Below are 26,943 nucleotides of genomic sequence, written 5' to 3'. Positions count from 1 at the left end.
TCTGGCTCTGGGGCAGCTTATCCTGATCATTTTCCCAAGCCAGAGGTGGGAGTGGGAAGAGGCTGGGCTGGCCACCAGCTACTGCTCAGGCGGTGGGGGTGATCTTCCCGAATCCGGGGTGAATCTTGGAGCCCTATATCGCACTTGCCCCTGTGCTCTCTCCAGCCCTCCTGTCTCCCAGTGGGGCTGCTTTCTACCGGGTCAAGGGAGGTGACAGAGGAGTTCTGCATGTTTCATTGGTTTGTTTTCCTCCCTGTTTATCTTTGTCATCACAGAAACAGAAACGAGCACGTGGTGAAGCCCTGGATCTAGATGCTGCTGCCAAATGCATCTTTCAGGCCAGAGTGCTCCTCGCCTTGCCCCCATCGCCGAGCCTCCGCTCAGAAGTAGGTCTCGTCTTCCCTCCCATGTCGGTCCCCTCAGCTCTCTGAGGCGGTGGCAGGAACTCTCTCCCTCAGTCCAACCTTGACTCCCTGCAGGAGCACTGGGGTGGTCAGCCCTCCCTGCCGGGGTCTGGTGATGCTGAAAAGTCTTCAAACCAGGCTCATCCCGCTGGTCTTTCAATGAGTGGCGCCTGACCCCCACCTTCAATTCCATATCCGGATCCTTTTCGGTAAGCTCTCGCCACCTCCCAGTCTTCCTTTCTTCTCTCCCATTAATTGCCCCTCTGGTAGCTTCCTCTGACTGTGCCCAGCTGCTGGCCCAGTGGGTATACACTGTGTTCTTGTTCGCAGTCTTCACACCTCTCAAGTATGAGATTTGCAGGTGGTTAGTGTGCTCTTTCCTTTGGTGTCCTGCTTCCCTGCCATCTTTTGGCCCCGGGGGTGGGGTGGGGGTGGGGAATGGGGGTGGGCAGTGCAGATTTAGCTCATCCTGGAACCCAGCAATGGCCTGGCCCATGATCTGGGACACTTACGATGGCCTGCCAAACAGCTCTTTCACTGTCCTGGCCTGTCCCTCCTCTGATGGCAGTCTTGGCAGGGGTGGGAATGGAGCTCATGTGGTGGCCTGAGTTTGTCCAACAGCTGCCTCAGAAAGGAAAAGGTGAGGATGAGACTATAGGGTATGGAAAAAGGAACAAAAAATAAGGCATTTGAACTTAGAGAGATCTGAGTTCAAGTCCACACATGGTCAGTGACCAGCTGGGGGACCTCCGCCAGTTTCCCCATCGTTTAAAATGGGAATAGTGATGCTTCACGCTTCCTGGGGTAGATATCAGGACCAGAGGACATTATGGAAGGGAAGATGCTTGGGAAATTGTTTTCTTAGTGTCTATCTCAGTGGGTGTCAGCAATATTTGCTACATGCATGAATAAAAGAAAGAAAAAAGACCAGATCAAACTAAAGAGCTCCTGCACAGCAAAAGAAACAATCAACAAAATGAACATGCAACCCACAACATGGAAGGAAATATTTGCAAGCCACGTATTGGATAAGGAGTTAATATCCAAAATACGTAAAGAACTCACACAAGTCAATAACAAAAAAACAAAGAAGCTGGTTAAAAAGAGGAGCAGAGGAACTGAATAGACATTTTTCCAGAGAAGACATCCAAATGCCCCACAGCCAAGATATGGAAACAACCTAAGTGTTTGTTAAGGGATGAATGGATAAAGAAACGTAATACATACACACAGACACATATATATATACAATAGAATATTATTCAGCCATGAGAAAGAAGGAAATCCTGCCATTTGTAACAACAGAAGTGGACCTTGAGGGCGTTATGCTTAGTGAGATAAGTCAGACAAAGACCAATATTGTATGATATCGCTTATATGTGGAATCTGAAAAAGCCAAACACATAGAGACAGAGAGCGGCATGGTGTTTACCAGGAGCTGCCGGTAGGAGAGGTGTTGTTAAAGGTACAAAGTTGCAAGTGGAAGGTGAATAAGTTTTGGAGCCCTAATGCACGACATAGTGATTATAGTCAACAGTACTGTACTCTATGCTTCAAAGCGGCTAAAAGACTAGATCTTAAGTGTTCTCACCACAGAAAAGAAATGGTGATTATGTGACGTGGTAGAGGTCTTAGCTAACGCTGTGGTGGTCATCACATTGCAACATATGAGTGTAGCGGATCAACACGATGCGCACCTCAAACTTACACAGTGTTTTAAGTCAATTATATTCAATTAAATAAAATAAAAGCAAGAAAAAGAGAGGAAGGAAGGAAGGAAGGAGAGCGGAGTGTGGAGCCCTGGCCTGCCTTTCCAAGCATTGCAATCTGAAGCCGACTGGGCCTGGAGGCTGCTGAGCTTGCAGGTTCGGGCTCCAGGATTTGCTGTGTGTCAACTTTGTAACTGGGCCCTCATGGAAGACGGGTTTTTTTCTTTTTTCTTCCCCTTGATCAGAGTCTAAGGGAGGGGAGAGAGCACCTCTTGTAAAGCTGGGCATGTAGCTGTTTAACAACGCTTGGTTCGTGTTCTTAAAGATTTCTCTTCAAGGGAGGGCTGCCTCTCTCCCAGGTCCTGCCCCTCCCACTGTCCCCTCGCTGTCTGTGCTCCACTCTCATTGTTCTCCCCTCGGTTCTCGAGCTTCCCTGGCCCGCTCCCTCTTCGAGGCCTCTGGCGTGTCTCTCCTGTGCCTGGAACACTTCTGAGGCAGGGCACCTCCAGGACTCTGCCACTTTCCGGCTCGCTGACCTGCATAGGTCACTGGACCCCTTGGGTTTCAGTTTCCTTATCTGTAAAGAGAAAAACTAGACACGACCTTTGGCTTCTTGGGAGAAATAAAGGGGTCAGGAAAGGGAAGCACATGGCCCAAGACCTTGCCCAGGGTCCCTGCATAGCGATGGCAGCTCCTAATTTCTTTGTTCTTGACGAGCTCCCTCCACTCTCTGTTTTGGGGAGCTATCACCCCCCCCCCCATTCTATTCCTTGCTCTGCTTCTCCCTTAGCAAAGATTGGCTTTTGCCAGTTTCCTCACTGTCACCAAAGACAAACCCATCATCTCCCACCCTACCTGCCTGCATCTTTGTCTTACTAGATGTGGGAGAAGTTATAAGGATTTTAGAACTTCACAAGGTCCCACAAGCATATACCTGTGTGAGAGCTTCCTGTTGGGATAATAGCTAGAAGCTCTGTGGGTGCTTGCCTCCTGCTTGAATTCTTTTTTTTTTTTTAAGCAAAAACACTTCTATTTACTAATCAAAGGGTTGATCCTAATTAAACCAAGACTTTAAAATGGTTGCGTGTAAAATGTTTGTGATAAAGGTAATTGAACACAGCAATGAAAAAAAATCAACAATATGGCGATTTGCACTGAACTTTGCATTCTCACAGCTAACTGCTGTCGAAAGTGGTGAGGAAACTTTCGTTCTGCTTTTTCATAGATCTGAGGACAGGTGACTCGGTTCATAAGGCATCCCGCCACTAATTTTCCATCTTCCACTTTTCTTGTTGTTGTATTTTCCTTTCCCACCCCGTTCCTGGTGTTGAACCAACACACCGTTTGTAAAGTTGCAGATCTGAGTGTTCCTGCCATCAGCTGTAGTTTCTTCAAACTCCTCTCCCAGTTTATGAGAAAACTGTGTTGTTTCAAAGTCTTTTCAGTTTTTATGGTGAGGCTGTTGTCAGCAGAGGTGACACCATCTAGTTTGGCCATTACATCCATTTATCACAGAGCCATTGCTACATCTACTGCCTTCACGTATTCCTCAAAGTCTATGCTCTCCACCAGGTACCATCTTTCTCCCAGCTGAATGGTGGCCATGGCGGGCATGGGTGTGCTTTCAGGGTGGGCAGAGCAGGGTCTGGCTTGGGGAGTGGGCATCAGGTGGCCAATGGGAGGTGCATCCTCCTGCTTGAATTCTTCTTCTTTTTTTTTTTTGCTGAGGAAGATTCACCCTGAGCTAACATCTATGCCAATCTTCCCCTATTTTGTACATGAGCTGCCACCACAGCATGGCCACTGACAGACCAGTGGTGTAGGTCTGTGCCCAGGAACCGAACCGAAAGCAGAGCGTGCCAAACTTAACCACTAGGCCACTGGGGCTGGCCCCTTCTGCTCAAATTCTTAATAGTAGAGTTCACAAAACTCCAGCCCCCCTATTTCTGACAACTTCCACCTCATGGATGGCTCTCCCCTTATCAGAAGTAGATCTAGAGATGCAATCAATGGGTGATACCCATTCTCTGGAGACCCACCACACCAGCTGTGGGCCTTGACCTTGGGGTGGGGAGGGGGAAGTGAGAAGAAATTCTCTTAGCAATGTTCCATAAATTTTAGTGTGCAGAAAATCACTGGGGTGCTTTCTGAAAAAGGCCAGTTGCCAATCTCTCCCCCACCCTCAATGACTATGGTTCCACTGGTCTTGGGAGGGGCCCAGGAAGTTACTCTTTAATGAGCTCCTTGGTGGTCGGAGGCGGGTAGTCTAGGGAGCCCTACCCACAGTTGCGATTGCTCATTCCTGGTAAGTGTATCACTCCCAGGTTGTCACCTCCGTCACAGCCAACCTGAGTCAACCTGCTCAAGCCAAAGAAGCTCGGGTTGGGTGAGGTCGGCTGTTCCTTCTCGTTCCAATGAAAGCAAGGCTTGGGCCGGATTTGTAACAGAGTTGTCACATAAGCATTCACGGTTGGACAGGCATGATTACACATCTGCTCTGTTAGCCTAAATGAGGCCCCACTCTGTCCTGTGGATACTTGGACCTCCGATGTTTGCTCAAGACAGAACCCACACAGTCCTGAAGGCGGGCTCCTGTTATGCTGGTCATCAGCACCAGGCCATAAGGAATCCTCCTGACTAAAGGCTGGACCCGGGACCACTCAGGGCCCGAGTCCCACAAGCCATCCTAGGTACAGGCCGAGGTCTTCTGGGGTTCTTACACCCTCTTCACTCAAGGTGGGGAGTGTTTCTAAATTATTTTAGCCAATTTACACATTGTGCTTTCTTTAATTTCACAAAAAGAACCCATTTCCATCATTCTTCATGCTAATAAACACATTACTAATTTCACAGGTAAAAACCTACTTTTGACCAAAAAATCAACAAAAAGTCTTAGATGTGATCTTGGTACTTGAAGGACTTGTGTGGCTGACCCTGGAATCATGACTTATCCTGCGGAGTCACACCCAGTTCAGCGCTTCCTCTGACCCGAATCCTGGCTGGGATCCTCCCCCTGTTTCCTTCTCTGCCTTCCTGGGGGAACACTTCCATGACAAATCATCGCGTAAAAACCCTCCTCTCAGGGCCTGCTTCTGGGGAACCATCTAAGACAGCCCGCTACACATTTCTGCAGGGCCTTGGTTCTCAGATTGGAGAGCTGATCTCAATCACCAGAGGAGTTGTGAAAAATGCAGATTTCGAGGTCACGTGCCAGATACTGTGGTCCAGTAGGGTGGGGCGCAGGAATCTGCAATTTTCTGAGCTCTCTGCGGGGACCCTGCTGTCCGTGCCCTTTGAGCCTTGTCTTGAGAATCACGACTGCAGCCCCTCTGGACGCACCAGTTGCGCCAGTAATGGGTGGATTGCTAGTTTGGGCTTCTGCAGCCCCGCCCTGTCCTGGTATCTGCTGACCCCACAACTCCCAGGGGCTTGGCTTCAACCAGGAACAAATTGCTGCAGCCTACGGTCCAACTGGCACTCCCTTGGTGTCAGGCTGATCCTCCAGGCCCGTGTCACTTACACTCGGCTCCAAGCCAGTGGGGGTGCTTTGTGGAGACCTATGTGGTTGAACATTCGAGACCCATGAGACCCATCTTTGGCTCCTGTGCTTCTGTTCTTTCTTCCAGGTCCTGCCCAAGTTGCCCCATTTTCATCTCTTGGTTACTGAGTCATATACACACGCACATGCTTTATGTCTCAGATCTCCGCAGCATGCAAGTGGGACAGAAGCCTGAAACAGCCATTTCTGGCAGTAAATCTAGTAGTTACACACGCAGGCATTATTGTCATCCTTCCTGGATTGAATCCGGGACCCATCACTTACTAGCTGTGTGACTCTGGGCAAGTGATTTAACTTCTCCGTGCCTTAGTGTTTTCATTTGAAAAGTGGAAATGATAAGAGTCACTACCTCTGGGAATTTATTTGTTGCTAATGAGTGAAATGCCTGGCACGCAGCGATTGCTCATTACACATGAACTGATCGTAGTGTGTGGGCAGGGCACACTCCCCCGGTTCCCAGCCCGCCGAGTCATGAGGGGGTGGAAACCAGTTGAACAAATGTTTTGTAGCTTTTCCTGACTGTGTTCTGACTGTTGACAGACATGTAGAGATTTTGACTGTAGGGACAGTCAGGGGACAGGGACGCTCCAGAATTCATGCTGGAGAGCAGCCTGCCCCACATACTCACGCATCTACAGCACCTTCTCATACTCTCTGCATACTCACACATTCTCACACACATTTGTCATGCACTCACACTCGTTCTCACACAGACGTGCTCACACATGCTCACACTCACAAGCACCCTCTTACATTCGCACACACAACTTCTGGAGTCAGAATTAAAGAGGCTTTTGTTGGGAGTGGGTGGGGTGGCAGATCTAGAGGGAGGCACAGGAGGAATTCAACAATCTTTCGTGGGACCTGCTCGTGACAGGACTGGGGAGGCGACGGGTAAGCCAGACTTGATTCCTGTGTCTTCTGAGTGAGGTGTCCATGGGCAAAAGCAATCCTGTCACAGAGCCAAAGAATTAATCCCCGTACTAGAGATTCAGGCAGAATGTGGTTGGAGGGGGGTGGCAGGGCCGATGAGATCTGCCTGGGAGACAACGCCCCACCACCAAGGGAGGAGAGAGAGAGCTGTGTGCCAGGCTCTGGGCTGCATGCTTGCAACGAAGCATCTCATTTCATCTGCTCAACAACTGGTAGGCAGCACTGTGATCCCATTTTATAGATGAAGAAACTGAGGCACAGTGAGTGTGTGGGAGTTGAGTGTGACCCAGGCATCCTGGGTGAGGAGGGCAGCCCGCCCCCAGGGTTGCACAGAAGGGGTGATGTTTAAAGCCCAAGTGTGGGGGGTGGGAACACGGGAGGCAGAGACAAGGCCTCCTATGGGAATGTGGGTGGCATGTTCCAGCAAAGGGGAGGCAGCCAAGGGAAGTGGGGGTCAGGTCTCGGAGCAACGTGGATACTTGTGTAGGGAGCTGGCTTTTGGTTTTCCCCTGTGGGAAATGGGGGAGAGTGGAGGTCTGGAGGACATGGATGGTTTTTATTTTAGGAGGAGGATTCTGACGGGATGGATGGAAAGGATCAGAGAGCAGAGAAGGAAAGCCTGGTCAGGAAGCTATTACACTGATGTGGTCCACATGAGGAGAGATGGGGACCTGTTAAGCCCAGCGGCAGCCAGTTAAGGCCACTGCAGGGGTCCAATGGGCAGGGCTTCTGGCTGATGGCAGGAGGTGGCCGCGGAGGAGAAGGAAGGGACAGGGCAAGTTTGATGGGAGGTTTCTAGCAAGGAAGCTGGAAGGATGGTGGGGCTGGTAACGGAACTGACAGCCCAGGAGGACCAGATGTGGGCGGGAGAGGCAGGGAGGAACACGGCGTGGATGCGCTCATTTGGAAAGGGCTCGGGGAGAAGGCGCGGGGGACTCTCAGCCACGGGAGGCTCTGCCAGCCCTGGGGCCTGTCGGACAGGCGCGTGGGGCAGTGCCCTGAGGAGAATGCCCGTGTGGGAGGCTGGGAGAGCTGCCAGTGTGGCCGCCAGAGGGGTCAGGCAGAGTATTGCGCCGAGAAAGAACAGTCGGTGTGTGTTCTGACACTGCGCTTCCTCGGCCCCTCCCTCCTAGGAGCCAGCTGTCTCCTTCAGGCCTGCTTTCTGCAACTGACCTCTTCCCCATGGCCACCGATGAGGCCCAATTCCTACTGCCAACCGGGGGTTCTCACCACACCTTTGCACTCTCAGGAGGAACCAGTGGGCTGTGTGTAAACCCTTCTCTTACGGGTGACCAACTGTGACTGAGCCAGAGCTGGGAACTACTGTGACGAGGAAGAGAGGTAGCGAGAGAGGATCTGTGGCCTTGACATGGATCAAGGTCTCCACTCTGCCCAGCACTGGGCAAAGCCCTGGGGGAACAAAGATGAGTGAGACCCAGTCCCTGCTCTCAAGAGTTTTGGAGACCAGCAAGAGAGAGAGAGAGCCACTTGCAAACGCGCCCTGAGGCCATCAGAGTGTAGTGTAGATGTTGTCATTGCAACACCAGTGGTGAAACCAGAGAAAAGGGACTGATGGAGTATTTCTGGGAGTGTCAGGAAACACTGCTGGGAAGGAGGAAATCTTTGCGCTGGGCCTGGGATGAAGAGCAGGCTTCTCTCGGCAGACAAGAGCAGAGGGTGGGGTGGGGTAAAGGGAGGGGCGGGCAATGTCGACAAAGAAAACCACTTGCACAGAGTACATCCCCGCTTCACAAAGGTATAACCTGTCCGTGCCTCACCTCACACCCCTATTGTGTACCTTTTGCTATCTGTCCTGGGTTTCCTGATGGCACAAGATGAATCACACCTGGGAAAACACTAGGCATTCCCTGCTATGCAACTTGGAAGTGCAGAGCAGTTGATGCCTGGGCTGTGGGCAGCCCTTAACCAAGAGGGATGGGAGCTGATGGGTTAAGCGCTCCTCCCCTTTCTTCCCTCAGGTGGACAATCCCAAGATACAAATCATAAAGTTTTTCAGATGGACACAGGATCAAGCATGTAGTTCCCTTAACAGTGGTCAATTTAATAACCCATCCTAGCATTAGCTCTCCCTTCTGCCCTGTTTCACTTCCCTTGTCCCTTAATCCTGATCCTGGGATCACATTCCTGAATAAACTATTCACACATAAGTCTTCATCTAGGGCTTTGCTTTCTCTGGGCAACCCAGGCTAAGACAGTTTCCCAATTTGCCACTTTGGAGCTGTGAGATTTTAGGTTGGTTACCTAATCTCTTCAAGACCTGTCTTTTTCCCCCTCTGGCATGAGAGAGATGCTCCCTGAAGCTCTTGGAATCATAGAATTAGGACGAAATGGGGCTCAGTTAAAGAAGAGTAGGAGAAATGATTGTCAGTAGGTGGATCAGGCAGGATCCTGGAGGTAGGAAGGAGATGGTACACTTGGAAGGAAGGGTTAAAAAGAGTTTAGCAAAGGAGCTATACGGTGTGGGCAGGGTTGAGGGAAACCAAGGAGTGGTGATGCACGCAGTAACTAGCAACAGAGGGAAGCTGTTCCCATCCCTGCGTGCACGGTTGTCAGGCAGCTATAAGAGACGGCTGCCTGGCAGGTGCTATGGTGTTTTCTAGAGGAATTCAGCCACTATCAAACTCAAAAACCTGCGAGGAGGGAGTCAGGGGGATGAAAAGCCCCACCTTTCTTTCCTCGCACCTTCCATCACCTACTGATACCTTCTATTGTCTGACTGCAACCAGAAGCCAGAGGACAAGGAGGCCCAATTGATCCAGTCCATACAGGTCAGCCTCCTGGGGCACAGAGCAGGCTGGAAGAGGGTGGAGAATGGACCTGGAGGGGCAAATGGAGAATGTCAAATCTAGTGGGACTCAAGCATGTAACTTTATTTGAAATATATAACTGTAGTAACACATACAACTGGCATGGACAGATTTGGGGATATGATTGACTCTTGATGAGTAAACAACTCAGTTAGTGGGAACAGAAGTGCATTCAGGCATGAGAGAGCAATCGATGTGCTGTGGGCTTTTCCGGTTTCCTTCTCCATGGAAATGGAGGACAGAGTGTAGTCTGTGAGTCGGTTAGCAGGGGTGGGTCAAGAGAGCTGCGCTACTGTACCTCCTTTCCTTCCTGGGGTGGATAAGAAGCAGAAAAGATTCTGTTAAATACAATTTGGTATCGTTTATTCAGTGCTGCCTCTGTACCTATCACTGAGGACTAGATGCTGTAGGGAGAAACAGAGGAAAAACAAGATACGACCTCAAGTCTCCTGGAGCTTACATTCTAGGTGGGGAGATAAATTCCATAGATGAAACAGAATAATAAAAAATAGAAAAAATGAAACGCTAACGTGTGGGATCCAGATGAATCACAAGGAATTTGACTAGGGAGGCACCAGATCCAACTCCGTGGTTTCTTCTCTCTCTTGTTTTTTTCTTTTCTGCTTTATCTCCCCAACCCCCGCCCCCGTACATAGTTGTATATCTTAGTTGTGGGTCCTTCTAGTTGTGGCATGCGGGACGCCGCCTCAACATGACCTCACGAGCAGTGCCGTGTTGGCGCCCAGGATCCGAACCCTGGGCCGCCACAGCGGAGCGCGCGAACTTAACCACTTGGCCACGGGGTCGGCCCCCTGACTCCGTGGTTTCTCCGTGGTGCTCAAGGGGCTCCCACCTGGGCGGAACTAGGTTAAAGCCCTGATGCGTGAGTTTAGAGACCAGGGTGTGTCGAATCGAAATTGGGCAATGGGACTAAAGAGAATGCATCATACTTGGACTCCCAATTTCCTCCCTTTTGGGTGGAGTCCTCTTGGATCTCCTTGTCTTAACTGTGTCTGTTGGAGGCTCATGTTGGATTCCTCAGGGCCCAGACTGATGAGGGCGATAGGCTAGAACAGCACTGGGAATCCTTTGCTCTTTGCGGATATTGCATGTGTCCCGGGCAGAGGAAAGCCGTTTGCGAGCCTGTGTGAGTGATGTTCCATTCCAAGGTGGCGGGAGTGAATAAGAGGTCCAGGGTCCTCAGAAGCCCTGCTCTCCCAACACACCCACTGTGCAAGCGAAGGATTAAACTCATTCCTTCTCCCTCAAGGGTTAGAGACGGGTTTCACAACCTGTGTTCTGTGGGATCTAAAGGCCCAGGAGGTGATACGACATATTTCATGAAAAAAGGAGTTTCTTTGCTGTATAAGTTTAGGAAACACTAAATTAAACAAAGTTAAATAGGCTTCCTTATGCAAGGTCTCTCTGAACCTTTAATATGATGCTGTGTATTACGAAATTTCTGCAATGGGCTAGCAGTGGCACGCAGTGATTCCCAAACTTATTTGACCAAAGCACTGCTTTTTTATGAACACTAGCGTTCTGAGGAATAGTTTCAGAAACACTTAATATGTGTGGAATTTGCCTTTTAAAAGGAGACCCTAAGAGAGGGAGAACAATGTTTAATGCTACGGGACTTCTGCTAATATATAGCATTTCAGACATTAGTGGGCAGTTGGGGGAATTCTCCCAGCATTCCTGGAATCTCCTCTCTCCTCCATTGGGCTGAAGAGTGTGTGATGTTGAGGGAGGCTTTAGATGAGGGGGCAGGTGGTGGGGAGAGCTCCTGCTGATAAACAGAACAAGATAAGCCACAGGTAGGGGATTTTGGAAGCTCTTTCATAAAGGGCTGAATGAACAAGGAGAGGGGCAATGTGGGACTTCCAAGATGGCGGGACTTGGGGGATCCGAAGGTGATGCCCTGTTTCCTGACAAAGGCTTTCACTTCTTCAACCCTAAGCCCATAGTGTGTATTTTGTGATTTTTATCCCCTCAGGGAGCAGGAGAGAAACTGAAGAGTCAAGAATCTGTTGAACTAGAATACACATTTTTACCAGGGTTTCTAGTTCACAGAATTGTCTGGCAACTGTAGCTCAGCTCTCTGAGGAAGGAACGCCCCCAGCATATTCGAGATGCTGAAGAATTTTTCTCAGAGCCTCCTTGCAATCACCACGAGAAATGGACAAGAACAACTGGCTTTGGCTTAAAAATAGGAAGATTCAGGGATCACAGAAGCCCCCAAGCCTGGGTCTCTGGATTACATGTATTAAGTTGAGCCATATAAAATTGCCCCTTTTCTTGCATCAGAAATGGCTGAATGTTGGCAATTTTATATGGTTCGGCCTATAGCTGGCAAACATTTATGGGAGAGCCAGAAGGGAGAAGAGTGTGTGTGTGTGTGTAGCGGGGAAGGTGTGACTGGGAAGCTAGTCTTCCATGTAACAGAATTAGTCTCCCTGCTGATAAAAAGGTGGAAGAGGAAAGCTCTCATGTTCATATTTTCAAGGGGTGGATACCAAGATTAGACGTCCACGACAGGTCTGGACTCAAGGAGACAGACACAGGGGTTGTAGGCATTGGCTCTTAGGATTAGATGTGGAAAGGTGCTGTAGACACTGCTGGTCTCTGGGAGTGAGGCATTGGGATTGGTAGTGAATTAAGTCACAAGCATAAGTGACTTCGAAATAAGGAAGAGTTAAACAAAGGAGTAAATATTATTAGGAGAAATTGAACTCAACCTTAGGGTGGTGGCTTCTCCCTTATTCTTTGGCCTGTCTCTTCATTTGTCTTCCCGTTCTACCTGACATCCAAAGTGGTGGATGGGTAGGACTGGGAGGTGGGTATATAGGAGACATGGTTAACACAGGGGAGTGTAATCAGCTCTGGGGGGTGACATTAGGAGTCTTCATCCCCATCACCTCAGCTAGTCCTTTTCCAGGACAAATAACAGCTGTAATAATGGTGTTTTCTAATTTCCATAACACTTTATAATTTACAAAACAGCACACAGATATTATTTCGTTTATTTTGATTTTCAAACAACCTGTGAAAAGGGTATTGCAATTCCCATTCTCCAGATTAGGAGATTATGCCTCAGAAAGCAAATTCCCCAAGGATGGTAATTGGCAGAATCAGACTCAAACCTCTGTCTTTGGACTCCAGATGGAATATTGATTTTGTTTGATCTCATGGAGGATGACCAAGGCCATCACATAACCAGGAACTCCTAAGGCAAAAGCAATTGTTCAGATACTGGTAGGGGCCAGGCATGAGAGAAGCTGGTTGAATATGGGGCAATAGGGAGTGGTGGGGACTGTGTTTCAGGACTGATGAGCCCATGCCCTGCTAAAGGTGGTAATCACTACTCAGCTCCAAGTGATTATTTCCAAGAAGAAGTGCCAGACTGATTTTTTTGAGAGAAGCTGGAAATTCAATTAAATATTTGTTGAGTGCCTGCTAAGCATCAGGCACCTGGGATAAAGCACTGAATAAAATGGATTAAAAAACTCTAGATTTTTATGTAAACTTGTCCAATTTTTAAGTTTTGGGAACTAATAGAAAGCTAAGAAAATATTGTATAGGCCAAACAAAACACATCTGTGGGCTATATTTGGCCTGTAGGCTGCCAGTTTGTGACTTCAGTTCAAAGACTGTGATGGACCAAGCGTTCGCCGAAGAAAGGACTGTGCATAATGGCCCAGTAGGACCAGGGAAGAAACTGTTAGCACTGCCATTCAGGTTAGCTTTTTGCCTTGTCCTTTAAAAATTCTTATTTTTGTGAATGCTGTATCATGTACATAACTGATTTGTATAGAGCACATGTATGTCCTTATAAATATTTCCACAGATATTATTTCTATTGAAATAACAATAGATATTATTTCAATATCTTTTGTTTAATAGATAGCTTATTTAAATAGGTATTAAATATTTCAATAGACATTATAGTACTTCAATAGATATATAGGGGGCACATGACTAAAGTCCTTCTATTGATAGAGATGTGGATCAGGAAGGATTCAAGGCCACTGGGGACAGTCCTTAAAAAGCAGATATTTTACACCCCCTGCCTGAAATCGGGCTAAAGCTGTGGTCTCCAGTTGAGTGATCCAAGGCTTCTGGGAATGTGGGAGTGGGCAGAGTATCTACAGCAAGATTGACTCAACCCAGACTATCCTCCCTGTTCCTTCTGCCAGACCACTGTCTTATGAGTGAAAACTGCAGGCGCTGCTGAGTGATGGAAGAAACAGCTGGATGATGGGGCCAGCACCCCCCGGGCCAAGGTTATGGGGCTGTTATGATCATGGTTGTTTCTACTTCTGAGAAAATGAGACATGCATGTGAGACTATGGCTGTGCTGGCGAAGTGAAGGTTGAGGGATAATTGAATACTCACCCTTCAGTGTCAGGAAGGTTGTTATAGAAAGGCAGATGATCAGATGCTCTTAACTTGCTTAAGGACAGAACTCGAAGATGTGAATGTAAACTGCTAACAGGCAGGTTCAGGTTGCAATTACTGAAGACACTTCTGACAGTGAGCTTTGTCCAAGTCCTATTCTAAAGCCTGTCTTGGACACTGTACTCACCATCTGTCAGTAGGGTGGCAACAAGGTGTTCTGAAGAGGGCATCGGACAAGGGGCCAGGAAACGAATGCCCTAGGTCCCCATAGACCTTTTGGTCTCCATGACCTTTAACAATGCCAGATTTGTCCTTCTTTGGATCTCATTTTCCTCTCTTGGATAGAGAAGGGCGTGGTCCACGGCCTTAGGGCTTCTTCCTTCTACTTCAACCATTAGTCTCATGTGAAGTGGCTAAGTGCTGGAGAGTACTTTCTTGGGCCAGAGCAAGTTGTCTCTAACCCAAGTCAATATACTAGCTGTTGTAGCAAGCAAATCCCAAAATGTATAATGGTTCATACATGGCAGAAGTTTATTTGTTGTTCACAAAAAAGTGTAAAATGTGTTTTCCAGATTCGCAGGCCATTTTTCTCCAAGTGGCAGAGGGATCCAGGATCTTTCCACCTTGAGATTCTGCCATCTTTAGTACATGGCTCCCAGGTGGCCATGCTCATCTACACCAAGCTGATAGAAGGGAAAAAAGCAGGACAATTGAGCCTGGGATATTTATATGGGTCACATTGGGAAGGTGTGCATTATTTCTGCTCAAATTCTGTTGACTAGAAATCAGTCACATGGAAATGCTTAACTCCAAGGGAGGCTGAGCACTGTCGTTCAGCTGTGTGCCCAGGAAAAAGAGAAAATGGATTTGGCCAATAGGAACCAATCTATGCCACAGAAAGGAGAGCTAAGAAGAGAAAGGATGGTATGGAGTGGAGAAGAGTAAGATGGGGGTGATGTTAATTATCTTCCTGTTTCTAAAGAGCGTGGAACAGTCCTCAGCTGATGAAGAATGGCAGGGCCTGGACTTTAGAAGATCTTCTGGTCCACAGGGAAGATCCTTGAGCTAAGACTCAAGACACCCTGGTTCTAGTTTTGGCTGTGTCTTGACCTTGGTACGGGACTGCATAGAATTTACTTGACTATGATGCCTCGATTTCCTTACTGTAAATGGCAACCAAAATAATTAACCTAGTTCCTCCACACGATTGTCTTAAGAGTCAGGTATATCAACATCATGCATGTTTCGAAAAAAATACAGGAATAATTACAATCGAGAATGAGGTTAAACTGCAGGTAGAGAAAATTAAGTTAGATAAGAAAATAAAACTTGCCTCATAGCGGAACAAGAAAGTTTTTAGGGAACGTGTAAATGACTTTAAGAAACGAATATGAAACAATTTTGAGAATAGCCAAAAAAGAACTCAAACTTGGGGAATGGCTTGTCGGGGGGTGGGGGAGGACATGAGACAAGCCTGTGGGTTCTGACTCTACAAGCAAATTTCTTTTTGATCTGAACGAGTGACTTGCTTTCCCTCTCGGGTGTTCAGTATCCTTCTTGTAAAGGAAAGGGATGAATTTATTAAATTTTGCTAAAGTCTCATTCCCAAATGGTCTGCTTCTGACTGCGTTCAATCTTGTCTGAGTTCAGGGATCCAATGATGACAGCAGCTGGCAAATGGGCTCCAAACACATTCGATTGCCAGGTGAACACTTTAACAAGGAAGTCCAGTCGATGCTTCGAGCCTCCCACATTCGTCCAAAGCATTATGGTTATCTTCCCTCCCCCAACTTTTCCTCCTGTAGCCTTCCACATCTCAGTGCAAAAGGCAGCTATGCTGGGCGTTCTCTGGATCCCTCACTTTCACACATAGCTTGCATCCCACTGACCAACAGGTCCTATCACTCTACCTTCAAAAGACTCTCCAAAGCTCATCCCTCACCTGCCCACACCTTAGAGTGAACCTCCGTCACCTCTCACTTGCACTGGGCTACCTGCTCACTCTTGCCCTCTTATCATCTAGCTTTCACAGAACAGGGCGAGCTCTTTATTCTTTTCTCTATTAAAAATCTTCCAGTGACTTCTCATCACCTTTGGAATAAAACTGAACTCCTTGCCTTGGTCAACTGAGTTTTCTGACCTCATCTCTAACCCTCTGCTGCCCTGTTGTCCACTTCCCAACTCAGCTGTAGTCATTTTGGCCATTCTTCCACACACTTGGCTCATTTCTGTCCCAGGGCCGTGGTGCTTGCTGTCCCTTCTGCTCAGGGCACTCTCCTCTGGATCTCCTCTGGCTCCTCACCTTGCGCCATTAGGCGTTAGCTCAAGTGTCCCTTCATTGAGGAGGCTTGAGTGTCCACTTTCTCCATCCTTTTCCAGCCCCTAATCCACTGAACTCTTCCCCTCACCTTTATTATTTCTCCTTTAAGTACCTAACACTCCCTGAAATTATTTTCTTACTTGTTTGCTTGTGTATTTTCTGTCTCTCTCCTCTAGAATGTTAACTCCATAAGTGCAGGGACATTTCCTGTCTCCTATACAACACGTTCCCTGTGGCGTATATAGTAAGCATTCAATAAATAGTAATTGAATGAATGGATGAATCAGTGAAGAGAAACTGACCATAGGACCTCCACAGAAACTGTTGCTGCCATTGGCCGACATTCTTCAGCAAACGGAAGAGCTGGGGACTTTGATTTGATGGCCAGAGATGAACCCAGGCCAACCTCCCCCAGCCCAGGGTGGTGGCACTTGAGCCGGGCAAGGGTCTCTGACACTGGAGGCCAGCTGTCTCTGCCCTGTGGCCCTGATCAGATCCTGGAGCTCAGAGTTCTGTGCTGCACCTCCTTTCTCTCTTTAGGAGGCACTTGGCTGGCCTCCCCAGGGGTATATTTGGCTTCTTCTTCAAGGCACTTGCTCTTGCTGTTGAGAAATGACTAAGCAGATTCTCCATCTCCCAGTGGCCAGCTGCCAGCCTGTGAGAGTTGACGCTGCCAGCTCAGACCGGTTTGGGAGGACACGTCCTCTTTCTGAAAGAGCCCCTTTCCTTTGCTCTGCATTTAGAAAAGACCCAAAGCAGACACCCCATCACTGCCTTCTTTGAAAGAGCCTTACTCACCTCCTCTTGATGGGGTTCTAGGCTGACCCCGACAAGGGAGAGGAAGGCAGAGATTAGTATGATTCCTGCTCTCAGGGTTCAATGTCCAAGTCATGCTGGATGTTGCAAAATGAGTGGTAGAGAATGTATGGATGGTAACATAATAATAACAACACCATTGTTTGCTTACTGAGTGCTTACTATGTACCAGGCACGATGCTAACCTCTTCAGGTACGTTAGCTCATTAGATTCTCACAATGATCTCAGGAGGTAAGTGCTGTGACTTGATAGATGAGGAGCTGGCCACAAAGAAAGGTTCAGGAACTTGCCCAAGGCAACACGGCTCATAAGTGGAGGGATTGCAGTGAAGCACAGGTCTCTGTTTCCAAATATGTGTGCTCGCTCGTCCGGGCTACGCTCCTCCACACCGCTGCACACATCCTTCCAAAAGCTGAGTGCAGTGGGAACACAAGAGTAAACCCAAGCAACTTTTCTCTGCCGCCATCCCCTTAGTTCACACCAGAAAGACCCCTGCCAAGATCAGTGGGAGGTTAAGAGGTTTAATGCAGAAAATTGGTTTAGAAATAAACTAAATTTGGGAAATACTGGGTGTAAATAAAGTTAGAAAAGACTTTGCGTAACCATTAATGTGTTAACATTGATTGCAGGTCTTCAAGGAGGGTTAGATCATGTGGCTATTCCGAAATTCAATTGACCAGGGAACACTTTTTCCCCTCGGGAGTATCTTGGGGTTCTAGAGTTCCATGAACACTCTGGAAATTGCAGAGCTCTATTAATATAGTAACTGACCTATGAAGGTGCTGGACCTTCTTCTTTCCATCCCTGCTTTCCTCATCTGAAATCTATCCATCCATCCATCCATCCACCCATCCTTCCATCCGTAGAACACCTACCACGTTCCAGGCACCATACCAGGTGTTTTCTCCTACGTCATCTTATCCATTCTCACCACGACTCCGTCTTATAGATAAAGAAGCAGAGAATCAGCAAGACCACAAAGCTGGGCAGTGAGAGGGCTGACATTAAGACTTGAATTTCCAAATCCAGATGTACTGATTTTCCTTCTATACATCAGAGTTTCCTCCTTCAGTTGCTTATTCAAATTCTGGGCATTTGTCAAAATCGCAGCTCAAACCCTACTTCCTTCAGAAGGGCATGTGTCCCTTCCTCCCTCTCCGCCCCGTGCATAGTGATCCCTCTCTCTCCTAAACTTCCTTTAAACTCACCATCTCTATTGGAATTTGGCACCCACTTTGTCAGATTGCTGGTTAAGGGGTGAGCAAGTGTGAGTGTGTATGTGTGTCTTGGCTCGCAAGTGGAGTTTAAGTCAAACACTTGGCACATATCATCTCTTTAAACTGGCACATCAACCTTACGAGGGAGGCACGATTACATGCATTTTATAGATGAAGAAACTGTTGCACAGTGAGGTTCTTTCATTTGCCCAAAGTCACAAAGCAAGTTGGTGATGAAGCATGGCCACAGGACTCACATTTCTTCCACTACTCTATGCTGCCTCTATCTAGTTCAACTTGTTTCGTAGCTGGGGGAACTGAGACCCAGAGAGGGGAAGTGACTAGCCCCAAACCACACAGCTTGTGACTAGCAGTACTAAGACCACCTGTAAAGCCTCACCATCAAGAGCATTTTCTCCCCAGCAGGCTGCCTGCCGGGGTTTAACACCAGTCCCCCCATCACTGCCAGTCAACTCCTGTTACCTGGATGCTGTGGAAATTGTACCCTGTAGCTGCAGACACAGCAGGACCCTGGTAGCCTGCTCCCTGGGGAACAGCCAAGGAAGGTCAGCCTACTAGCCTGCAGACCCAGCACCTAAAATAAACCAGGCACCAAGCCCAAAAGAAACCGCACAGCCTTCCAACAGTCCGGCGCCAGACGCAGCTTCAGACTCCCAGGTTCCCTTGGCAGAGCACCGAGTGCTGCCCTTAGTGGCTACTGCTTCTTCCTTTTATTTTAAAGAAAATGAGTTCCTGTCTCTCTGGATCTAGAATCTTGGGCTGGCAGGAACTGAGGCCACTAAGATCCAGGAGATCCTTGGAACGATGGGGAGGAGGAAAAGAATATTCTTCAGATTGTTGGCTCCCAAATTTGAGTGCTTATCAGAATCACTGAGAGAGCTTTTAAAAATGATCCAGGTTTCATCCCAGACCTACAGGATCAGGATCTCTGGGGCCTGGGCCTGGGCTTCTGTATTTGCACAGGTTCCCCAGGTGAGTCTTTTCTGGTCCAGGTTTCTGACTCACCATCCCAAATACGCTCCTTCCGTTTCCTGGTCCACTTGATCTCTGTCTCCCATTCTCGGCTTTCACTTGGAGCACAATTTTTTTCACTTGTGCAATTTAAATTCTAAATTGTCATTGCCCATAGCGTTGTGGGTTGGTGAGGTAAAAAGACTTGGTAGGGTTTGTGCCATTTTTGTAAATGGGGATTTCAAGTTTTGCCTTTCAGTTGAAGTTTAGGAAGCCTGTTCTGCAAGAGGTATGGGTCCTCGGGGGAATGAGTTCTGAGGAAATTTGTTTCCTAAGAAGCCTGTCACAAGGGCACTTGGTATCCAAGACTGTCTGTAAAGGTTAGAGGTTGCTGGGGTGACCACAGCTGCCAGGAGACGTGCCATTGCATTTAAATTCCTCCAAACACCCTTGCCGCAGCTGGAAACACCTGTTGAAAGAAGAGAGTTTCTTTTCTTATTTAAGAAGAGGTTGGAAAGTTACTTTCCTCTGGCTCAGAAAGCGTGAGGGGTTTGAGTTGGGGGTAGAGGTGACTGTTGCTTTCTCCTCGTGCCCAGGGTGAAGAAAGAGGACTCATATGGACCGGGGGACCCTCCCAGCTCATCAGAGAACCAGACAGGAAGCACAAATGAAGCGGAAGCCCTGATGCGCTGTCTGAGGGGCGAAAGTCATGCTGGCTGTGGTGAGACCCCCGATGGGTGTGGACATCAAGCTGATCTGAACTCCTGGGCTAAGTTCTAGATGTATGTTCTGGCCTGGGGAGGACGTGCTTCCGTTACAGGGCTTCTGGGGAGCGAGTTAGTGCACCTCTGTGGAAGGACGCTTGGCTTGCATTCTGCACCTTCCTGCTGGCTGGAAGACTGTGTCAGCTGAGCTCTCGCCACAGTGTCAGGTGTTGTGTCAGGTGCAGGGAAACAAAAATCCCCAAGACAGAGCCTATACACCCAAGGAGTTGCTTCTGGAGGAAGCACCTAAGTGGAGATGGCAAGGGCTGGTAATCTTGTTTGCTGACTAGCTTGTTGAGATTGGCTGTGTCTGCCATGGGTGTGCGTGCCTGCGGGAGGGAGAGAGGGATGCTGTTTGCTGTGTCTGGATCTAGATAAACCGTACCACGATCTTGCTGCTTGAGGGAGCTGTGCGTGCACTGTGGCCTGGCTCAGGGCACACCTCCAAAGGTAGCGCCTTGCGTGCTGCCCCAAGATGATGAGGCGTCCAGGGAGGCAAGATGGGGGAAGCAAGTCTGGACAGAGGGCCTGGCTGTTTCAGGGTAAGGCCACAGGCCCTGTGTGAACTCAGAGAAGTTTCCCTGTTTGTATCCTTCATCGGAGCCCTGGGGACAGAGCTAGGCTTTAGCAATACGCAAAGTGGACCAAGCTTTTCTTAGGGGGTCCCCTGTTTTGAACCTTTTGGCTCCTTTGGAAATTCCTACCCTAGGCCCCCTTTATCTTTAAACAGGTCACTTTTTTCAGAGAGGAAAACTGTCAGACAAATAAAGTATACCACTAAGGATAACTTAAACGGCTTCTAGAATTCTACTTAAAAAAAGGGTCTAGAGAGAGAGCAATCCTTAATCCAAAACAGTGAATGTTGGAGATTTAGACATTTATCTAACTAGGGAGATTCTTTAGGCCATGGGTTGGCAAACTTTTTCTGTAAAGGGCCAGATAGCAAAGATTTTCAGCTTTGCGGGTCACGTGGTCTCAGGGCAACTACTCAACTTTGCCATTGTTCTGAAAAGTAGCCACGGATAATACCAGCTGTGAATGTGTGTGGCTGTGTCCCAATGAAACTTTACTTATGGGCACCGAAATTTGAATTTCATGTAAGTTTTGCATGTAATGAAATATTTTTTCTTTGCATATTTTTAAACCTTTTAAAAATGTAAAAGAAATTCTCACCTTGTGGGCTGTACACAAACAGGATTTGGCTCGTGGGCTGCAGCTTGCCAACTCTTGCCTTCCCATCACCTCTGCCATCACAATCTAGGATGAGATGCCCTGTGTCTGGGTGAGGTCACTCTGCTTGGAAATTCTCTTTTGTATAGCCTGGCAATTCATCCATTTAGTCAGTCAAGTACTTATTGAGGACCTACTATGTGTTCAGGGCTGTGCTGGGTGCTGGAGATTCAGAAGTGAATAAGGGAAAAGGCTTGCCCCCCAGTGGCTTACATTTCCCTGGCCCTGGGGCGAAGATTTGGGGCCTAGAGGCAAGGATTTGAGTTTTGGTCTCAGTCTTTGCTTCCCTGCTCTTGGCTCTCTTTTAGCCACTGTCTTGGGGGCTAAGCACATTTGCAGTGCAGTGCAGAGGAGCCTGAACACAGGTCCTCTAGGGACCAGCCACAGGGGAGCCATGTGGCATGCTTGGAACTAATGCCCTGGGATAGCTTTAGTGTTCTGAATTTCCAATTAAAAAAGTCCAGCCAAAAAATAAAAATGAATAAAATAGCTCAAAACCCAAGACCTTTCGAGCTCAGTGTACTCTGGCAAAGCATTCCAGTGGGATTCTGGGATGGTTTTCAAAAGCCGTGGCTTCTCTTGGACTTTCCCATGGCCTATTTCAAGACAACCACCGCTCTGCAGATGCTCCCCCAGGACCGGGTCATGGCAAAGGCTCATTGCAACAGCAGCTACCACTGCTGCCAGGGCTGAGAGGTCAGTGCTCACATCCCCAGCTCAGCCCTCGTCCCCCAGCTCTCTTCCATTCCCAGGCAGGTGATTGAGAAACTCTGAATCCTCCTCTGAGACCAAGAAGTCCCCTCAGTGATGCAGGGGAACAGATCCGGCTGCATTCAAACAGAAGAGAGGCTAAATCTTGAGTAGGAAGCTGCTCCCAGCCCGTGGGCCCTCCTGATTCACAGGACATCTGTTCCACGTCTCGCCTCTTTGCTGTGTGCTGGAAGGAGGGGGTGGAGAATTGAGCCTGGAGAGAAGGCAACAGAAAGATGAGGGGTGTGGTGTGATCCCTGCTTCCAAGTTCCCTATAATCTGACTAGATGGGAACTTACATGAAACAATTAGGAAATCCTAGGCAGCAAAGCCTTTGTTCCCTCCTAAAACTCAAACTGGCCTAGTCACCAAGGAGCCATGTGACCTTGATGTCCTCCAGGTTCTTGTGTAGACAGTGAACAACTTCATTACATGGTTATGTGATTGTAAAAGGTTTCTTCTTGTTGTCAAAGTCTGAAGTTTGCAATACCTGCCTTCTCCTTTCCTGGCTCTCCCATTTTTTCCGGCATCCGTCCCGTGTCTCCTACTCCCCCTGCCTCGTCTACTCTGATCTGGCTTAGAGATGTTCAGTATTTGCTCAAAGCTCACCTAGGAGTGCCATCCAGGCCAGGTTCCCAGGAAAACAGGGCAGCGGCTGTGGAAATGAGGAGGAAGAAAAGGGATGTGGATTTTCATTAGAATGCTCCTCTGTCTACTACCCTGCCCTCAGCCGGATTTCTCTCAGTAACTGAATGTGGATGGGTAGTCATTTTCATGGCTTGATCATGTGTATTACACCATCCACATTCATTCATTCAGCACTTTTTGGTTGCATGCCTACTACACACCAAGCACAATGCCTGGGATAGAAGAGTGGGTGAAGTGGACCTAGACTACTCCTAGATGGTGCCTTCTACTCCAGATCATCTGCCCTAACGCTCTCACTTTGTGGTTGAGTATCCTGAGGCTCAAAGTGGGACTGTCACTTATCCAAAATGAGTGAAGGGCAGAGCCCGGACACAAACACAGGACCTTTTAACGACCAAGCTTCCTCACAACCAGACAGCAGAAATTATGTTTCCATACATTGGCTTAGCTTTGGAAATGTACAGAGTGTGTCTGATCTCCATCCGCATCAGGGGAGGGGGCAGGCATAATAATTATTATTCATATAATTATGAATAGACTCCACATGATTATTCATTTTTCAGATGAATAAACTGAGGCTCAGGAAGTTTAGCATTTGAATGGAGGTCACATGGCTAGAGAAGGCAGAGCTGGGAGGAAAACTTGGGTCTTCTGATCACCTACAACATAGATATTCCCACCTGCACCAGCTACCCATCCTCCTCTCTCCTCTATGGCTCCCTGGCCACCTCTGGTCAAAAAGGAGTGAGAAGAACCCCAAGCCATCTCAGTAGTCTGCTGTCAGAATGCAGGAAAGAGGCAGAAACACAGAGACCACCAGGGGAGGGGCAAAGGAAATTTAGGGAAGTCTGGTAGCACGAAGAGAGGTGAGGGGTACTGGCAAGATCGCAGAAGAAAGAGGCATAAGACAGGTCAGATCAGGGAGAATGGACCTTGCTGATAATTTTAACACCCTCCAGCATAAAAATTGACATACCTTGTGTGGGTCAAAGCAGTTGTCATGGTTAGGGAGGTGATGGCATATGCAGTGTGGTTTGGACCGCTGATAATCATGGGAGCTCTAAACCTTGTCTGTGATTTGCTTACCTGAGGTCTGGTGGCCCAAGTGTTAGACTACCTAATTCACCGTTGAGTTCCTGCTTTTGTGTCAGATTCCTTCTCACCAACCCCTCTCCCACTGGGAACCAGAAACGGTAGACATGTGACATGCTTCTAGAATTCTGTTTATGCAGGTAGAGTTCTACATTGACGAGAGTTGGTAAAAGAGAAGGACAAAATCTCAGGCTCTCTCAATTGTTTTTTACATGACTTCTCCCAGGCTTTTGGGAATTCTCATGGCATCAAAACTTCCAGAACTGAGTTTATGAGTAACCCATCTGTTAAATCATCTGTTTTTAAATCCAATTTTCTATCGAATAATCAATGAATATGTAACGAGCAGCTTCTATGCAGGCATTATTAGACCAGCTGACTTGGGGGATAAGAAAAGAACATACTTCCAAGACTTTTCAACTAGCTTATAAGTCAAGACTAGTGTCAAGACTTTATGTAATTCTTCACTTATTTGCTTGGTAGACTTTTGGGGTTCTGGAAATTCGTCTGCCACCCATCATCACTCTCTCAGTGGCTCTGTGTTGTGTAGAGAGATTACAGCTTTTCCATCCATTTGACAAACCAGCATATTGGGCATATGCTATCTGCTAGATATGGGGATGAAATATTGGTCAAAGCATTCTTGGTCTCTGACTTCGGAGAGCCCGTGTTTAGTGAAAGGAGAGAAGCAAGAGCCAAGAATAGAATAACTCAATTATGAGAAATCCTAGGAAGGGAGCAACGAAACTGTGAGATAATGTAATAATGTTCAGGGTAGAGTGGAACCCAGGATATTCAGATGGGGTGGGAAAGGAAGGCCCTGAAATAGGGGTGGGGCCTGAAGTTTGACAGTGATCAACCGTGAGGGACAAGAAGTGGAGGAGAAAGTAGAGGGCCCAAAGAAAGACAATGAGTCCTTCAGTTATCTCTTGTTACATAACAAACTACCCTCAAATTTAGTGGTTTAAAACAGCCATGTATCATTATCTCTCACAGCTCCATGGGTTGATTGGGCTTTGCTGGGTGTCTGTTCTCCCTGCGGGTCTGTGCTGCAGTTGTCGTCAGATAGCACTTTGGACTGGAGTCATCTGTAGGCTCCACTGGGCTGGATATTCAAGATAGTTTCTCCACTTCTGTGTCTGGTGCATGGGCTGGGCTGGCTGGAGTAGCTGGAGGTTGACCATCAATGCTCTCACTTCACAGGGGTTCGCCACGTGGCTGGCTTGGGCTTGCTCATGGCGCGGAGGACTCGGGATAATTGGATTTTTTATGCAGAGACTGGCTTTCTCCAGAGAGTGCAGGAAGGAGAAAACTGCCCATCTGGTTCAAGATAGATCTGGATCCAGACTAGCGTCACTTCTGCAGTGTCCTATTGATCAAAGCAGTCACAGGCCAGTCTAGATCCTCGGACAGGGATTAGAATCTACCACTCAGAGGGAGAATGGCTGGTGCGTTCAACGAAAGAAGGGATTGATGGTGGCCATCTCAGAGACAAGCAAAGGCTTTGAGATATGAAAGGTTTGGTGCGTTCGTGGACCAGAAAGATAGCCAGTATTGCTAGTGTGTGGTGTGGGCGGCTCAAGATGAGGCAGGAGTGATAGGCAGAGCAGAGTTCCTACAGCTAAGCTGTGGTAGAGAATTTAGATTTTTTTAAAAAAAAGTCATGAAAGCCTTAGGTGTCCTGCTTTCCAAAGGCTGATCATCACATGGGGCTTCTTTCTTCCTTCCTCCAATCAATCCTCGCATTCTGCCAGTAGGTTATCCTAAAGGCCAGTACTGGACTTGTGCTCCTGTGTATCCCAAATTTTCAGGGAATCCCCATCTGGACCAGGCAATGATTTTCTAGCCTGGTTTTCAGGGTCCTCTGCCAAATTGTGCACTTACATTTTTCTCACACTTTTGACCAACCTGTCATATCAGGCCCCTTGTTTCCCCTGAGAGCTGACTTTTGTCTCCCTGCCTCCATGCCTGGTCACATCAGTCACTTTGCTCATAGTGCCCTCCCATGACCCCATCTCCATCTGTCAAAATCCTACCTTCCTTTACAACTAATCTCCAATGTCACTTCCTCAAACTGAGTGTGACCCCTCACCCCACAAGCCTCCTCGTTCTTACTGATTGGAAAGTGCTGCTGTGTCTCTGTTTGTCTAACCCTCACTCTCACGGGCGCATCCCTGTTGACTCCAGGTCTTCGAGGACAGAAAACATGACTTCCTTGCTTCTTCTGCCCCCAGCCCCATGCCTCGAGCACAGCAATCATTCAGTGGATGCCTGTTGAATTAAACTGCAGTTTCTCTGAGACACTAGGCTCCAATTGTCTCTCCTTTCCCATGGCAAGTTTCAGCATTCAGCTCCCAGCAACCCCTGGTCCATGGCCCCAAGGCTCCTGGCAGGTCTTTCCTGTAGGACTGGGGAGCGGCTGTTCCCAGACAGCCAGGCCTGCACAGGCCAGAGCGGCTCCCCAGGAGATGGAGAGCTTCTGATTCTGCAGGCCCCCTGGCTCCTTTCTTTCGACTGCCTAGCACTTGTTTTCCTTGGCAGGAGGAGGCCCTCAGTCACCACTTCATCTTCCATTTATAGGCATATATGCATCTTTGTTATTCTTTTCATAAAATGACAGTGTTCTCAGCTCAGAGAAGAAGGCGAGAGAAAGAGTTGAGGGCCATGCAAAGCAAAGAAGGCATTTGATATAAAGCCTCCAGGGCTTCCTGTAATATTTCTGTCCATCGTGGAGAAAGGAGGACACTCTTCCTGCCTCTACTGCTCTCTTGTTTATGCTTCAGTCTGTACCATTAGCTCCTCGAACTTGATCGATGGGTTATTGTGGGTGAAAGGAAGGCCAGGGCAGGGACAGTAAATGTGGCAAAGACCCTCGTTATCTAGACAAGAAAATGGGCACGGCTTCCCGGCTTGACTCCATGCCTCGCTAGCCCTCGAGTCTCTTTTCTGACAGCAAGTGCTCTGTGGCTAAGAGTCAAGCTCTGTGGATTCTGGATTTGTCCATCAGTCAAGCTACACCTGTACACGAAAAGGAGGAACCGTAACAGCAAACGTTTATGTGGTGCTTCCTTTAGGCCAGCTACTGTTTTCAGCTGTTTTTAAATAGTAACTTATGTAAACCTCTCAGTAACCCCGTGAAGTCGCACTGTTATTATCCCCATTTTACAGATGAGAGAACAGAGGCAGAGAGGGGTTAAGTCATTCAACCTAAGGTTACAGCGATTGTCAGTGGCACAGATGGGATCTGAGTCCAGGAAGGCTGGCTCCAGACTCTGTGTCTTTAACCACTCACAATGCTGCTT

The 26,943-nt window shown here is 48.1% G+C and overlaps 1 long non-coding RNA gene across 1 annotated transcript in view; it reads left to right on the top strand.

Annotated features, from left to right (window-relative positions):
* The first annotated feature begins 484 nt into the window (after nucleotides 1-484).
* The window catches only part of LOC124229289 (uncharacterized), a 60,409-nt gene continuing 33,950 nt past the window's right edge, over nucleotides 485-26,943 (top strand). Inside the window, exons 1-2 of the long non-coding RNA XR_006885845.1 lie at nucleotides 485-613; nucleotides 19,754-19,939. This is a non-coding gene — a long non-coding RNA (uncharacterized LOC124229289). The remainder of the gene's footprint in view (nucleotides 614-19,753; nucleotides 19,940-26,943) is intronic.

This window comes from Equus quagga, chromosome 17, assembly GCF_021613505.1.
Source record: "Equus quagga isolate Etosha38 chromosome 17, UCLA_HA_Equagga_1.0, whole genome shotgun sequence".
Lineage (NCBI taxonomy): Eukaryota > Metazoa > Chordata > Mammalia > Perissodactyla > Equidae > Equus > Equus quagga.
The sequence above is the reverse complement of the archived record's forward strand: the minus strand, read 5'-3'. Positions and strand labels throughout refer to the sequence as shown.